The sequence below is a fragment of the Serinus canaria genome, chromosome 23, assembly GCF_022539315.1.
Source record: "Serinus canaria isolate serCan28SL12 chromosome 23, serCan2020, whole genome shotgun sequence".
NCBI lineage: Eukaryota > Metazoa > Chordata > Aves > Passeriformes > Fringillidae > Serinus > Serinus canaria.
This window is the reverse complement of record NC_066336.1, coordinates 2,748,398-2,765,242: the sequence shown is the minus strand read 5'-3', so window position 1 is coordinate 2,765,242 and position 16,845 is coordinate 2,748,398.

Here is a 16,845-nt window from a genome sequence, read left to right as displayed (position 1 = left end):
GGGCAGAGCCAGAGCAGAGGAAGCAGCAGCAATACAGCACAAGTGTGCCTGGCATTAGGGAATATCCCACAGAGGAAAGTGGCTCAGACATCAGGTCCCAGTGGCACCTCACCAGTCTGCCACCCCCAGCTGATCCCAGGGCTCAGACACTGCTTCCCAGGGGCACAGCACTGCATCACAGCCAGTGCTGGCCCAGCCCTGCTCATCCCCTCCTGCTAACTGGCAGAAATCACAGTGAAAATGGAAGTTAATGTAAAGCTTCCCCATAAATCTCATCCTCAAAGCTGGCCTCAGGGCTGCAAAGGGAAAACCCTTCTACCTTCTGGGGTGTTTGTCTGCAAATACAAAGCTACCAGAGCTGTGCACTTGTTTTTTAACAGCTCTGTCTTTCTGTCAGATCTGTACTCTTTGCCTCTCAATGTCTGCACTAGAAATGTTTTGCAGCAGTTCTTTAGCTTTTAACGTAATCACATAAAAGACCCTTGACTGCATAAACACAGCTAATCTGGGTAAATGCCTTTAAGCATCTTTACATTTCTTGCTAATGGATTTCTAGACAGCCCACAGATATCCACGTTCTAGAAAATAATGTAAAATAGAGTGTCTAATTTTTTTAAATGCCTCACATTTATCATATGCTGAGAAAATCCAGAGCTCCAGGCAGCATAACATCATTACACTTATGTAAGTCATACCCTGTTCTGTCATCATCAGCACGAACCCTGCCTTTGGCTGGTCCTGCTGGTTGTGTGGTTCTGAGGTGAGTGTCCAGGGTTCAGTGCCAGGAAAGAAACTCCAGAGCGGCCACAGCAAGGGCCAGTGCCTGCCCTGGTGCCAGAGCCTGAGTGCTTCCCAGACCTCCCTCAGCAGCTCTGAGTTGCACTGCACTGAACCTGCAGCCCAAACCTTGGTTAATTTGAAGACTAAAGTGTGCCAGTCTGGTTCACACTGCTCCTGAGGAGAGCACCCCAGTGCCCCTTAAAGGGGGACCCCAAAGTGCCAATGCACCTTGGCCTGGATTCCCCAGTTTCATGGTTTTCCTTTATTTATTAAGAGTTTTTTCATGTTTATGTCTGTGTGCTGATCACCATTTAAAATGCATTACCAAGATTTCTAACTTTCCTGGCCCCTCAACAACGTGGCAGTAAATGCCCCTTAACAACAACAAGGGCACTGAGCTGCTGTGGATTTCCCTGGAGTGATTCTGCTCTGGCTCTTACTCACCAGGCAAATCAGAAATACAACTTGTGTGACACACTGATGAGGAAAGACACTTCAGGACTCACTTGGTAACTCAGTCACCACAAGACATTCACCAATTATCCCCCCCAGTCACAGGGTGAGGGTGATGGGGAGGTCATGCAGAGTGAGTCTTTTTCATTTGTCCGTGACAGAAGAAGGGAAAACACTTTGCAAATTATAATTAGCAATTTAATCCAGCTGTGGCTAATTCATAGATGCATTTTGCACTCCAGGACTCAGCACTTGGGCAGACTCTAAATAAGGCACCAGCATGGTGTGTCCAGCTCCCTGAAAGCTCTGCAGTAATTACAGATTGCTCACTGCTCAGCAGAGAACAGGACAGCTTTCCCTGCCTGCAGGTGCCTCTGCTGCCACCCTGCCAGGGTGAGATGCAGCCCTGGAGAGAGAGAAGAGACTGCCAGCTGCCAGCCACACCATCCCCCGGGATACCTGCATGGGGGTCCTGCCAGCCCTGTGCTGAGGATGGAGAGAGGGATCCTCACATCCCAGCCTGCTCCCATCCCAGCTCAGCACTGGCCAGTGGTGGAAGGGGACTGGGGAAGGAGCTGCAGCTCAGGGGAGCCATAAATTCTGCTCCATTCTAATGGGGACTCCAGGCCCAGAGAGAAATTGGTGTATAGGTTCACAGAAATCCTGCTTGAATAAACAGAAAGGGAGGGAATGCTGGAGAGAGCATCCAATCTGCATCATAATTAAGGAAAAAAAAAAAAAAACAAATGGCAGAAACAACCTGTTCCCATCTGCAGCTGCAGTTTGCTCCCTCTGTATTGAACAGCCAGGCACCAAGCCTACCAGGAACCTTCTCTGGAAATGTATGAGTGTTCCATGCCACAAAAGTGGGAAAAGAACCTCTTTTTATGTGTATTGCAGAATCTGCTGTAATGAAGCATCAGAGAGGATTTTATCAAGCAGGCACTGACTGCTGTCTCCCACCTGGTAGCAGAAGTGGGGGGCTCACCCCTGGGAGAGTCTCCTTGAAGAAAGCCCACATGGGGACAGCAGTGAGGCTCCATATCTGGGGGTCACCCTGGTGTGGGGCTAGGCCTGTGCCCAGTGCAGGGGTTCAGGTCACTGTCACACTGTCACATTTGGCTACCCAGAGCAGGAAGATGCAGCTCCTCAGTGGAACTGAGGACATTTCAGACATTATTCAATCCCAGAGTGACTAATTTATCCATAAACCTTCCTAATGAGCCTGATAGTGTAGAAATGAGAGAAAGCAGCATTGTTATCTGTAAACAGCAGCAGCTGACAGCATGTTTAATCACAGGCTGCATAACAGTGACATCGGTGGAGAAGAGGATTAGACACTTCTCCAATTAGTCAAACAACAAAGGCACAAACACAGAGCCTGAGGGTCACTGAACCCAAAAGAGCAACAAATATCAGAGCTGGGGAGTCCCAGTGCAGGGGAGGCACTTGGAGCCAGGGGTAGGCTGTGATGGAGCCCTCCCCAGCACCCTGAGGGCAGCCAGCAGTGAGGAGAGCCCTGGCACTGCTGCAGAGCCAAAGCCACTACTAACACTGCAGGCTCTGCTCTGCCTCGAGATCTGCAGGCTGCCTGTGCCTAACAGGATTTTGCAATCCATGGCAAACATGCTAATGGGATAGAGAGGTAAAGAGTTCATCCTACTCACTTTTCTCTGCTTCTTTTCTTTTTTTTTTTTTTTCCTGAGCATCTCTCTCCCGGTTTTCTCTGGCTCATCTCTCTCTGAGGTCTGCAGATTAAAAGCATTAATACGAGCCAGAAGTTATTATGTGAATCCTACTTATCACAAAGTAAATGGGATCCAGAGGGCTGCAGCCCTGGAAGCCATAGCCATTGGTTAACAAAAAGTTAACCAGGGTTAACTCAAGGCCATGAGGGTTTTCCTTCCCCAGCCCCCAAGTCTGGGGATGCAGCTCAGGACTGGGGGAGCACAGGGAGAAGGGAGCACAGCTGCTGATGTGCCACTGCATGTAAGGGAGGAGTGATGATGGGAAAAGTGCATTGCTGGGGGCTAGAGGCTCCGCACAAACTGTGGGGAGGTGCTGGATGTGCCAGACACCACCAGGCAGAAGGGAACAGCTCTGGCACCGACATAACTGGAGCTACAGCATTGCTGCTGCCACCTCTGCTTCCACAGCAGGCAAGGTTTAGCATGTGCCCTCTCTTCTTCCTGATTCCAGCTCTTGGGTTAAACCAGTGGCTGCTCCGTGGTGGAGTCCAGGTGTTTTGATTTATCTCTGAGATCTCATTATCAGCCACAGCAGCAGACTTCAACCTTTCAGGGCAGGGCCCCTTTGAATTTCCTTTCTGCCCCAAGGTACAAGAGGAACCATGAGAAATCAATTTTCTTTCCTCCAAGACCCCCTAGTTTTCAAGAACTTTTAAAGGGCAGACAAACCATAACTGGGACATCTTTTACCTTTAAAAAGGTCCTTCATCATATTAGATTTTGATTAATCAGCCTCCTACTCTCCTGTCACTTTCACAGTGGAGAGTGCTGGAGACCTCCCACCAGCCCCTCTCTGCAGAGGGAGAGGGAGGGAGGGAAAGGGAGAAGGAGGGGAAGACAGAGACTTCCATGGCTGGGGGAGCCAGAGCCAGCTGTGGGGAAGGCTCAGCCCCAGTGTTCTCCTGCAGCTCCTGTTAGCAGGGAGATGCAGCATTGCAGGTGCAGGCAGCTGGTGCCACTGGCTGCCCTGTGGCTGCCTCCAAGCTTTGAGAATTTCCTGGGGCTGCAAACCCCCAGATTACCTGACTTGGCCAACCAGTCACCAGGCCCTGGGCACAATCACCAGGCTCACAGAGGAGCCTGACGCTGTAGGAGACAAGGTGCTCATCCCAGCCCAGGCCTCAGTCAGCAGGAGTGGGGCCAGGGGAGCCCTGCAGACTCTGAGTGGCAGCAGGCAGCCTCCTCTGCCTGCCAGATAACATACATAATTCAGCTGAAATATTCATTTAAGTCTGTCTGAGCCATGGCAATAACCTAGACATTATGACAATACAGATCAATAAGCCCAGAGAGGATCCCTCACTGAAACATGCTGCAATTGTTCAAACCAAGTCTTAATTGTGACAAGAATTGATTTCTCTTTTCTAATATCCCTGACTTTTAATTAAAAAGTAGTTAAGTAGACAATGCATTTCCAGGATCATTTAGAGGCAGGACGACATCAAGGAGCACACACTTAAAATGCAGAAGTGGTGCCTTGTTAACACAATGGGACCAACCCCAGCCTGGGGAGTTGCTCTGTGCAAGTCAGATGGGCTCAGGGACCCCCAGGACCCCCAGGCCAACAATCATAGCCAGTGCTCCTTCCTGGCCTCAGCAGAAACATGGGCACGTCCCCACTCCTTCTCTCCTGCTCCCCAGGGTCCTCCAGCCATCTGCATTTCACAGCCTCTTGCACACACGAGTGCATCTAATAGCTCTGATTATCCAGCAGACTCCAGAGCTTTGCTTTGCCCTTGTCCATGGCACATGGCAGAGGCTGGCAGGGAGGGCAGGACCAGGCAGGGAGGGCAGCACCAGGGAGGGCAGGACCAGGCAGGGAGGGCAGCACAGCTCCCACTGCATGAGGGCAGGGCAGAGGCTGCAGCACCAGCTGCCCCAGGAGCTCACTGAGGTGAGCACAGCCTCAGCACAGCCTTCCCCTACTCTCCATGTGCTTCTTGGGATGGTCTCAGGATGTGCCCACAGCTCACAAGGGGTTGGTAGGAGGGAATGCTGGAGCCCCTGTGAAGGGAGGGGCTGAACTCCTCCAGCCTTTTTGGGTTTTTATTTCCCAGCAGTGTCTCAGTGGCAGCAGCTCAGCACAGTGAGAGTGCAAGGAGCCATCTGTGAACCAGATATTTCTCAATCATCCTCCATTAGAGTAAAATGGGCCAAAACACCTTAATCTGATTGGAGGGAGGCCATTAACACCAGAGACTCCATTAAAAGAAGAAATGGCCTTTTATCTACTAAGCAAGAGTCATAAAGGAAAACACTTTGGAAGACACCCATAAATGCTCATGAGAATGAAGGGGCTGCACACCCCCTGGTCTGAGTTCCTCATGTACAGATCCTGCTCTGTATTGATGAACCCACCTGCAGAGCCTTGCTCAAGGCCAGCAGTGGTGGAATTTGGAGCAGCAGCCCAAAGCAGGGAGAGGTGCAGGTTCCAGAGATCTCATCTCAGCCCTGAAAGGGGCTGGAATAGCTTTTGGCCATTCTCACAGAACATGTCAGGTATTTACTCTGCTGGTGGGTATCTAAGTGGTCAAACAAATCCTGTTTCCCTGGGTGTGATTAGATTAGAGAGCAGCAGTGCTGGAGTGCTTGCTGATATTGCCAGGAAAGGAGAGTAAAGACTGAAGAAGATTCTCAGAAACATCCCTGCCCACTATTCCCCCCCCACAAGCCCTTGTTCATGGCAGTCAGAGATGCAAAAGCATCACCCTTGCAAACACAGCCCATTTATTCATATCTCTTGACTCATCAAATAAAAGTTAAACCACAAGCAGTGAGAATTGGTATCCTGGCTCTTTGAACCCCCCAGCAGCCACACAGTGCTGCATCCCTGCCAAAAGCCACCATCTGCCTGCCCCTAAAACCTCTTTCCTAGAAAGGGTAAATCCAGCAGCCAAGTACTGGACAGCCCCAGAGGGAAGGACACTGCTGGCTGGCAGTGTCACTGGTTTCAAGGAGGAGTGGGACAGCCCAGACAAGTTCCCTGAAGAGTTTGTGGGGCCAGAATACCTTTTCATGCTGTTAAGCTTTTAATTCATCCAACTTTGTTGCCTTGGGTTATTTTATTCTCTAAATCAAACAGCCCCCATAAAGATAAAACCCTTTGTTAACATCACTGGGCTCTTGCCTAAAACAGCAGCACACGATCTCCTGCCTTTTAGTTTGATTCTGCTGTCACTTGAGACAGGATTAAAGAGAAATAGCTCTACTAAGTCTTCCAATATCCTTCAGCAAACATCAGCTTGGACCAAAGAGCACACAGGGTGCCACTGTTAGTAATTCTAAAGAAGCTCTTCCCTTGCAGGTGGCTGGGGACCCTCGATGGCAGCCCCAGCTTTGAGATACCACACGCCTGGAGCAGCTGCCAGCCAGCACCACACTCAGGTATTTAAGCAGCCTCTCTTCTTAACAGGATGTTTTATCCCTGTTCAAGCCCTTTGCAGAGGTGCACACACACAGAGGGGCTGATGGACAATTTGCAACTCATTTTGCTCAGACAGAAATCAGCATTTTGCCTTTGAAGGGGTGGAGGCAGTGCTACCTCCTGCTGCAGGACTGGAGCCAGGAGGATCTGTCCCTCAGCAGCTGAGGGGCTCTCTCCTCAGAGTCCGACACAGCTGGAGAGTTATTGATCATGAAGGCAAAACAATTCCCGTGAAACCAATGAAACAATCACCTATTGGATAAACAATCTCCAACCACATTCCAAAGCAGCAAAACACAGGAGAAGCAAACGAGATAAGAATTGTTTTCTTTTTTCTCTGAGGCTTCTCAGCTTCTCAGAAGAAAAATCCTGAGCAAAGGGATTTTTCCAGAAAATATGATGGTGACACCAGAGTTTTCCAGCCAGACAGCTCTGGCTTTGTGTCAAGTTCCAGTTCCCCAGCCAGCAAGTCAGGACAGCCACATGCAGCCATGAAGCTGACATCAGCTCTCAGGCCATTGCTGCAGGGCCAGCATGGCTGTGGTCAGTGCTGGCAGCTCCCCACCCTGCAGAAAGGTTTGCTTCCCCAGACATCCCCAGAAGGGAACATGGCAGTTGGTATGGGGTGGTTTCCCATTCATTCCCATCTGATGGGAAGGCAGGAGGAGCATTGCCTCTGTTGCTGCTGGCCACAAACATGACATGGGCCACATGGAGCTCTGCAGCAGCACAGGCAGAGCTGAGGAGGCAGCCTGTGCCCTGCACTCGCTCTAGGGCCTGCTCTGTGCTTTGTTTCCTTCTGTAATTCCCTGTTCCTGACCTCACCACTGCTAACTCTCAGAATCTGACCTTCAGCCTCACTAAATGAATTTCTCCTCTGTGTTACAGTAAGGGCTGTGCAGTGCCAGGAATGCTGTTCAGTCAAGGCGTGCTGGAGGAGCAGGGCTCTCAGCAGGGCACAGCTGCACAGGGCAGGGGCTCTGCCAGCAGCACACACCACGGAACACTTCTGCCTCCCTGCAGAACAGAAACCTCCAGGAGCTCTGCTGGGCTGGGCTGGGAGGCAGCAAGATCCACAGCTGGAGCCCAGGGCTGTGCAGAGACCACAGCAAGGAGATGGGCAGAGCTGGGCCACCAACCAGGACATGGCACAGAGCAGAGCTGGGCCACCAACCAGGACATGGCACAGAGAAGTGATGGGCCACCCACCAGGACATGGCACAGGGGCAGAGCTGGGTCAAGGTGGGCAGGACAGGCACAGGCTGAGAGCTGGCTGCCAGGGCACAGCAGCCTCAGGATGTGGAAACCCAGGGCACTGGGAATATTTCTCTGTCTGCTCTGGGGTGCCCTGACCCCCAGGGCAGCTCTGACTTTGACCCTCATTCATGGAGAAAGTTTCCCAGACTTCAAGATAGACTGGAATCCACAAAAGTGTGAAATAGATTGTAGAGAGCAGTGCAGGAGTGTCACTGGGTGAGAAATTGAGGGTTTGGGGTTTTTAGTGTGTTGTGGATGGCAGCAGGATGGAGGGCACAGGGTGTCATCCTGGGCTTCTTCTTCCTCCTTCTTCTTCCTCCTTCTCCATGGGTTTGGGTGGCATTTTGTAATTGGGCAGAAAAGTCCTCATTGGGGGCTCTGTGGGATCAGTTATTGGGTTAAAAGGGAAATAATTCAGGTGTCAGCTCTTAATGGGATACTTTAGTCTGAAAAGACCTTGTACCAAGAGATTGTTGGGCATTTTGTGCCTTCTAATGAAAAGCTGCTGAACTCCCAGCAGTGAGACTGTTTTAGTGATAAGAAATAACAAACACCTGAGTGTGAACATGAACTGCTGCCTCAAGTGCCTTCAATCCAGAGCCAGAGAAACCCACAGCTGGTACCCCCACAACAGGAGACTGCTCTCTGGCCCTGGCACTGGGCTGGACCACGGGCACATCCCAGCTCTGGTGATGTCACTGCAGGGAAGCACGAGCCTTCAGAGAGCAGTGAAGTCATTGAGTATTGACTGAGATGTCCCAGGTGAGCCCTGGGGGCACATTACATCCTGCTTCACTCAAGAATTACCATTTATATTATCCCTTCCCTCACTCTGTTAAGCTAAAAGGTCTGTAATTAGCTACTTGGTTTAAGTGTAAGGTGTTAATTAATTCATGTCAGGAAGTACAATTGTTTCTTGAAGATAATGTTGCACATTCTATCACACTGCAGCCCTCTGCAATGCTTTAACCAAAATACCAGCCTGTCCCAGGGAGTGAGCAAAGGTGCTAAAATCAGGCACTGGATGCAAAACTTCCTGTGCAAAGCCAAAAGGAAACAACAAATGAACAAATAATTCAGTACAACCCCTCTCAGGGCCATTTCTGCTCTGAGCCCCAGGAGCACATGCCAGGCTGCAGCTCCTGCATCATCCCCAGGCCACCTGGAGCAACCACAAATGCATTGAACTGCTGATTCATCTTTGATTCCATCTAACTTAGTTGTTAGAAGAGTTTTAGTTTAGGACTTGGTGAGTTTATGGAAAAGTGTCAGCACAGCACATCAGCCCAGGGTGGGTTCAGACCAGACAAATTCTCTCACCATATCATAACAACTCTGAGATTCTTCTACAAATGCAAAATCCCTAAAACTTCCCAAACAAACACCAGCCATAGAGAGACCTAGAGAAAAACCTTGCAAAAGGCCCAAAAATTGCTGAACTTTTGGCACTGGGCTGAATTAAAAGGAAAAACTGAAGTTTTTGCTTGCTGAAAGCTGTTTCCATGCTGCTGCAGCAGCAGATGGTCTTTCCTGTGGAGGTGAAGGATTTTGAAGATTTGCCAGTGCAGGGAGAAGCAGAGGTTTAACATATGTACTGTGAGATGTAAGAGGAGAGCACCTGGAGGTGCAGCTCAGAGGGTGGGCTGACCCAATCTCCTGCTTTTGGGGTCCCTTGAGAATTCCTCAGGAGGGGAACCCCAGTAGGAAAAGCCTTCCCTTCATTCACACCAGCAGCCTGTTCTGGCTCTGGTTTGTGAGCCATTAATTCCTAATAAGTAGAAAACTGCCTGATGGGCTTTGCACAAGAATATTTACTGCATCAGAGACAATGATACCATGTAAATTTCCAGCTATAAACCAGAGTTGGAATGCTGACGTATCTTTAATAATGATAAATGAAGAATTTATGGATGCAGCTAAAGTTCACATGAGGATTTTGATTCATTATCCCGCCGAGCTCAGGTGGAGCCATCAAACCCAGAGCCAGCATCTTGTCCCAGATTTGGACACCACAACATCCCTCACCTGCCCCCAGGGATAGCCAGCCCCCCTTGCTCCTCCTGTGCTCTGGGGCTGCACAGTGACCACCCAGGGCCTGATGACCTTCCCTGCCAGCCCCAGAAAGCTGTGCCAGGGAGGCACTGAGCTAGGGCTGAGCCAGGGCTGTGACAGCTCCCCAGCCAGCCAGCCAGAGAAATGCTAATTGCAAAGCAAGTAATTAGTGGCTATAAAATATGACCAATACAATTACACTGAGGATTTTTTTTCCTCTGTCTGTCCAGAGTCTTGGCACGGAACAGTCTTATAATTAGGTGACAAAAGTGACAGGCAGCTCCAGTGAAGCAGCCTGTCCTCACCCTCTGCAGAGACTCCCCAAGTGTTCTGCACCAATAATTACTAATCAAGTTATTTCTCTCAAGATTAAAAAAGCATTCTGCAGGTAATCTGCCCATAATAGCACAGGCCTGGTGCTGGCAAAGAGCCCAGCAGGTCTGGGATGGCTCCAGTGCCAGCATCACAGCCCCTTGCTGAGGGACACCCTCCCCACCTTGGCACCCTCCTTGTGTCCCCACGGGCTCTGAACTGCTGCTCCATCCCCCAAAATTGCCACACAAGGGTTCTCAGAGCATCCCATCACCAGCAGGTGGCATGAAGGACTGCTCTGGGGTCACCTAAAGAATCACCAGCAAAGGTGATCCCAGCACAGCCACAGTGGGCAATGGGTGGGACAGGGGGAAGAAGTCATTGAGTATTGACTGAGATGTCCCAGGTGAGCCCTGGGGGCACATTACATCCTGCTTCACTCAAGAATTACCATTTATATTATCCCTTCCCTCACTCTGTTAAGCTAAAAGGTCTGTAATTAGCTACTTGGTTTAAGTGTAAGGTGTTAATTAATTCATGTCAGGAAGTACAATTGCTTCTTGAAGATAATGTTGCACATTCTATCACACTGCAGCCCTCTGCAATGCTTTAACCAAAATACCAGCCTGTCCCAGGGAGTGAGCAAAGGTGCTAAAATCAGGCACTGGATGCAAAACTTCCTGTGCAAAGCCAAAAGGAAACAACAAATGGACAAACCATGATCCTGAAATGCTCTGGTCCCTCCAGCCTGTCAGTGGGCACATGCAGCCACAGCTCTCTTCACAGAGAGCAGGCAGGCTCTCTTCCAAGGATGTTTTCCCAACAACTTCCCAAGGATATTTTCTGGGAATCCCAGTGAAAATCCTCAGAGAAGAAAAAGAAAACAATTTTTATCTCTACTTGCTGCTCCTGCTATTTTCGCACATGTGGAATGTGTTATGGAGATTGTTTACCAGGAGGGATTTGTCAATTAGATTCTGCTGAGGATTGTTTTGTTTCCTTGGCCAGCTGGGTCAAAGTTGTGTCCTGGCTGTCTCAGACAGTCACGGGTTTTTCTTTAGTATTTTTAGTACCTTTTGTATGGTATAGTATAGTTCTAATAAAGTGATTATTAAATATAATATAGTTTAATAAAGAATATATATAAAAATATATAAAGCATATATATATATGTATATATATATATATATATATATATATGTTATAGTTGAATAAAGCAATTGTCCAGCATTCTGAATCAATTCTGAGTGATTATTCTCTCCAATTGTGCATTATTCCAATTATTGGAATATAATTCCAATAATTCCCCATATTATTCCCAATATGTAGGGAATAATATTATTATTGCCTACACTGGGGAATGTAGGGAATGCCACTACATTTGCCAATTATTCCCTACATCAGGAGCTCCCTGCCTGCAATCCTGCTCAGCCCTGCAGACCTGCAGCAGCTGTACCTGCCACTGGCCCATGCTCTGCTCTGGCAGCTCATTGTCCATGCTCTCCTGCATCCAGGGCCTTTTGTCATCATCTAACCCCTGACAAACCCATTGTGATAGCAAAGATCAGAATCACTGTAACCCCAGGCAGATGCCCAGGAGTGGCCCAGAGGAGCAGCAGTGTTTTGCACAAGACAGTGACAAATTACTGAATGTCACCTATGATTTATCACTGCCTTGCTTTCCAGACAGTGATAGTGTTCCCCCCAGGGAATCAGCCTTGTGGGTGCCAGCACATCTGCTCTGACTGAACCTCTAACAGTGATGATTTTGCTTATTTTATTGGATTGGAAGCATCCCCAATAAGCATCTTGTCTCCTTGTCTAAGTGATGCCTTTGCCATATGACACTGAATTTACATCCCATCTGCACACAACTGCTCTGACAACTGGAAAAGCACCATATGGGGTGGGGACACACTCCAGGAGCTCAGTCCCAGCAGGGACCAGTCTCTGCCGTGCTGGTGAATGTGCCAGAAACGTCTGCAGGTGACAGGCCCTGCCAGAGATAAGACTGCACAGCACTGTGTTGTGCTTTCATCTCCAAAAATCCTTTAAGATGCAAAGAAATTAACAGCAGCTTCTCCTGGGCACAGCTTTTGGCTGCATGGGGTCTGAAACACCACAGAGAGACTGCTGGAGCTGTCTGCAGTCTTGAGCTGCTCTGAGGAGGAGCAGGGACAGCCCAAAGGGCACAGCTGCCTTGGGCACGGGTGTCACCAACATGGTTCTATGAAAAATCCTTTCCTTGGGATTTTTTCCTCCTGAGAAGCTGAGAGGCCTCAGGAACAAAGTGCAAACAATGATTCTCTGCTGCTGTGGGATGCACCAGGTGGATCTGGGATTGGTCTCATCTGGTTGTTTCCAATTAATGGCCAATCCCAGCCCAGCTGTCCAGACTGTCTGGGTCACAGACAAACCTTTGTTATTCATTCCTTTTCTATTCTTAGCTTCCTTCTGCTGAAATCCTTTCTTCTGTTCTTTTAGTATAGTTTTAATATAATATATATCATAAAATAATCAATCAGCCTTCTGAACATGGAGTCAAGATTCTCATCTCTTCCCTCATCCTGGGACCCCTGTGAACAATGCATCACACGGGCTCTTGGGAGCTCCCACTGCAGCTGCCAGGGGGAATGGCTGAAGTGGCACTTGAGTAGTTCTGCTACTCAGACCCCTCTGAGCCAGCCCTGCCTCTGTCAGCACCCCAAAATGGGCTGGGGGACACCAGCAGGGGCAGGACCGAGGTCACCCAGGGTTTGAAACACACAGCAAAGCCTCTGCTCCCTGGATGGCACCTCCAGCTGCTGGACCAGGAGCCTTGTCCCTGTGTCCCTGTGCCCCACTGGGACAGCAGCCTGGCCTCACCAGCAGCACCTGGCTTGTCCTTGCCACTGGCTGGCAGTGGGGATTGTGGCTCCAGGTGTCCCTTTCATCTCATCAGGGGCTGCTGGATTTAATTCCCTGCACTTCAGTACAAAACGAGGGTCCCATCCAGAAAGCAATTTGTGTTTCTCAGAGCAGGCAGTCAGAACCTTTCCCATTAAAATGTAAATTTAGCCCTATTTTCTGGCATCCCTTTTCCTTCCTCAAGTTAAGAGGAATATGAACTTGTATTATTTTTTCCATCAATGATATCTTCCCCTCTGTTTTGTTTTAAGAGAAAAAGCTGCCTGATATACACCTTTAGCAAATTAAATTTGAATTGAGTCTGACAGCACAACAGGGATCCAGATTACAGAGAGATGTCCTGGCCTAATTGGAGTCATTGCCAGGAAGATATTTGCAGAGTGTTAACCACAGAGGGCCCAAGGAGAGCAAAGAGGGTCTCTGCACTCATCTCAGCAGCATTCCCAGCTGGCTGCAGGACCAGCCTGCTCCCAACACCAGCAGCACCTTGGTGGTGTCTCTCAGGAACATCCTGGATGTTGAATTTAGTTTTACTGCAATCCCAGCCCTCCTCAAGCCAGGCACCACAGAGCCACTGGCCACCCCTTCTGCCAGCCCTGGGGCTCCCACGTCAGCCAGGTGTGGTGGTTCCTGCCCTGCCAGCAATCCCAGCCCCACCTCCATCCATCCCTGCCCCACCTCCATCCATCCCTGCCCCACATCCATCCATCCATCCATCCATCCATCCATCCATCCATCCATCCATCCATCCATCCATCCCTCCATCCATCCATCCATCCATCCCTGTCCTACCTCTCATCTCCCCACAGCTGTAGAGGGGAGTGGATGTCTGGGAACCAGCAGAGGATTTTGGCCAAACATGCTCAGAATAATGAAACCAACTGTCCTGCTCACTGCAGGGGACAGATAATGTTTCATGATTAAAACGCCAAATCTCTGTGAACTGACCATTTCTTTTGCTTTCTGACACCTGGAGGCAGGGAAGGGCTCTCTGCACGCCTGGGGAAGCCTGTCAGCATTTGAAGGGTGTTCAGAGGGCACAACCACACAGCAAGGAGGAAAACCTGAAAATTCCCCTCTGCCAACACTGAGCAGGTAATTGCCACAAGCTTGGGAGCTCCTCATTCCTCAGAAATCTCAAAATCTCATCCAATCAAGCTGTGGCTGATGGCAACTTGCACCTGACAGAGCTGCAGCCAGGCCACCCCCAGCCCCTGTGAGCAGAGATAATGGGGAGCATCACCCCAGACCCCAGGGAGAGTGGGCTCATCCATAAAAATGAATGGTTTAATTACCAGGGGGATCTGACCCAGTGCTTTCGCCATCCTGAGAACCAAAGTGCTCCCCATGGCTTTCCTACAGGACTGCCCCTGGAGCCCAGCACATCTTGGACTGCAGTGGAATGCTCTGTCCCACAGCAGCAAGTGAATCAGCAGCCTCAGCCAGCATTAATTATGCAGAGAATAATTTGCTGGTAAGGAAAAAAAAGTTCTAATTTAATCAAAATTAAATTAATAGTAAATTTAACAATTCCACAGTGAAAAGCTCTTGACCTCTGGACTTCTCCTCCCTGCATGCAGGAACTGCTCATGGCCCCTGCAGTGGTGACATCCCCTGGCACCCCAGCATTTCCCTCCTGCTCTGCCCAGAGCCCCCTCCCCAGGGACTCCCTGCAGCCACCCCCAAGGTGGGTGAACCACAGCTGTTCTGAAATAGGGGAAAATGGAGAAGAAGTGGATGAACACAGACCATGTTAGCTTTAATCCCCTAAAAAATTCCAGCAAAAATAAATATTTTTTTAAGGAACTGGAAAATAGGAAGAAGAGCAGCCAGGCAGAACATCCTCCAGAAAAGGGAGCTGAGAGCAAACCTGACAAATGTACTTGGGGTGACCTGGAAGAGGGAATGCTGTCTGAGGAAACAGACTCTCCAGATGACCTCAAGGTCCCTTCTGCCTATATTATCTACATTTCTACAGACTAATTCATTAAATCAGTATTAATAATTAATTAATTAATTCCTTAAACCAGCAGGGTAGGCTGGGCTTCATCTGGAAGCATCTCCCCAGGCAGTGGACTATTTCCTAGTCAAAACATTACAAGAAAATAAACCAGCAGAAGATTAACATAAATATTGTTTGAAAGACTTAATCAGCTGCAAATTGCAATTTTGTGTTTCCAGCTTAATTAGCATGAGTCTGGTTTTCATTGTATTGGGAAGCAGAAGGAGGGCAGTAGCAGCAGCATCACAGATCTGTCTTTGCAGTGATGGAGGAAAACCCTGTTTAGGGCTCTTGGATGCCTCAGATATTTGCTGGATTTCTCCAGAACTAAAGCTGCCAGCAACTAGGAGCCTGCAAGTCCTTAGAGCCCCAAAGGGCACCTCTGTGCTGATACCCAGACCCTGGGGAAATTATTTCTTTTTCCCATGGAAAATGGCTTACATTTGCAGCCACCCTGGCCGACAGGGCAGTGCCAAGCTAGAAATTGGTAAGTGTAGCAGCTAGCTACGAGGCGACCTGGTTCTCGGGTACCGCACGGTGACCCAAATACAGAGTCACTCGGTCCATGTGCTGCGGACACCAATGTGGTGGATAGCAAATGGCGTTTATTCAAAGGTTTCAGGGGTATTTATGGCTTAGGTAGTTTGTGTCACTTCCTCTGCCCTTGTCCTGGGTGCAGCCAGGTAGCCAAGGTCAGACTGAAGGTGAGGAGGGGTCTTCCTGTCTACGCGTAACAGCCCGAGATCTTCCGGCCGCAATCCCTAACTCTCCCACAGGTAAGCTTTGCTGGATTTCTCTAAAACTAAAGCTGCCAGCAACTAGGACCCTGCAAGTCCTTAGAGTACCAAAAGCCACCTTTAATCTGATCCCAGACCCTGGGGAAATGATTTCTTTTTCCCATGGAAAATTGCCTCTGTTTGTGGCCACTCACCCTGGCAGACCACGCAGTGTCAAGCTAGAAATTGGCAAACTTTGCTGGATTTCTCCAAAACTAAGCTGCCAGCAAGCATTTCCACCAACTCCAGCAGGGTTGGAAAGGGGCAGACACCAAGCAGCTCCCCCTCCAACACCAGGCTGCACAGGCAGCATGGCCTGGTGCTGCTTGTTTGCTCCTCGAGTTTGAGCTGGCTCTGCTAGTGAGGTCCTTCAGATGCATTTCTGTTTGCTAATTAAAATGCAAACCACGGATCCCCTGCTCTGAGTGCTCACAACAATGTGATTTCCACAAGGGCTGCAAGCACAAGGGTCACCCTGGTCTGTGAAGGTTTATGAAGGTGTTTCAGTCCTGCCTTGCATATTTCCAGAGGTACCTCCTCACTCCAGCAGCAGCTGTGTCTGATCCCCCCGTCCCAGCTGGGCTGGGGGTGTATTTTCACCATGTCCCCAGACAGGTCACTGTGTCCTGGTGACACCTACAGGTCCCAGCACCACGTCCCCAGCTCCCAGCACACCACAGTCACTCGGTGTAGCAGCAGAGTCCCCATTTGGGAAGCACCAAGGACACCTGAACAAGCAACAAATCCTGGGTTTGCTCTGTGCTGGCACATTCCAGAGGTGCTGACAGCGCCCTGACCCTGGCACACAGGCTTGTAACCTCAGCTGGTGCCAAGCTGACAGCACAGTGCCCCACAGCCAGCCAGGGGAAAGAGGGGATTTATAGTGCCTGCAGTTTCTGCAAGGCATCAACAGAACTGGCCCTTTCACCCTGCCTGATGCATGGCTCATCCTCTTGTGCTGCTGGTACAAATAAAACTTCTGCAAAGGAATATAAAATATATTAAAAAAATAAAGTTTCTGCAAGGGAATGCAGGTAGTCCTGCATAACAGATTGGTATGCTGGTGTGTCAGAGGCATAGAGCAAGTGTAAGGGGCAGAAAATTTTTTCATAGTAAGTGCATTAGTTGGTCATA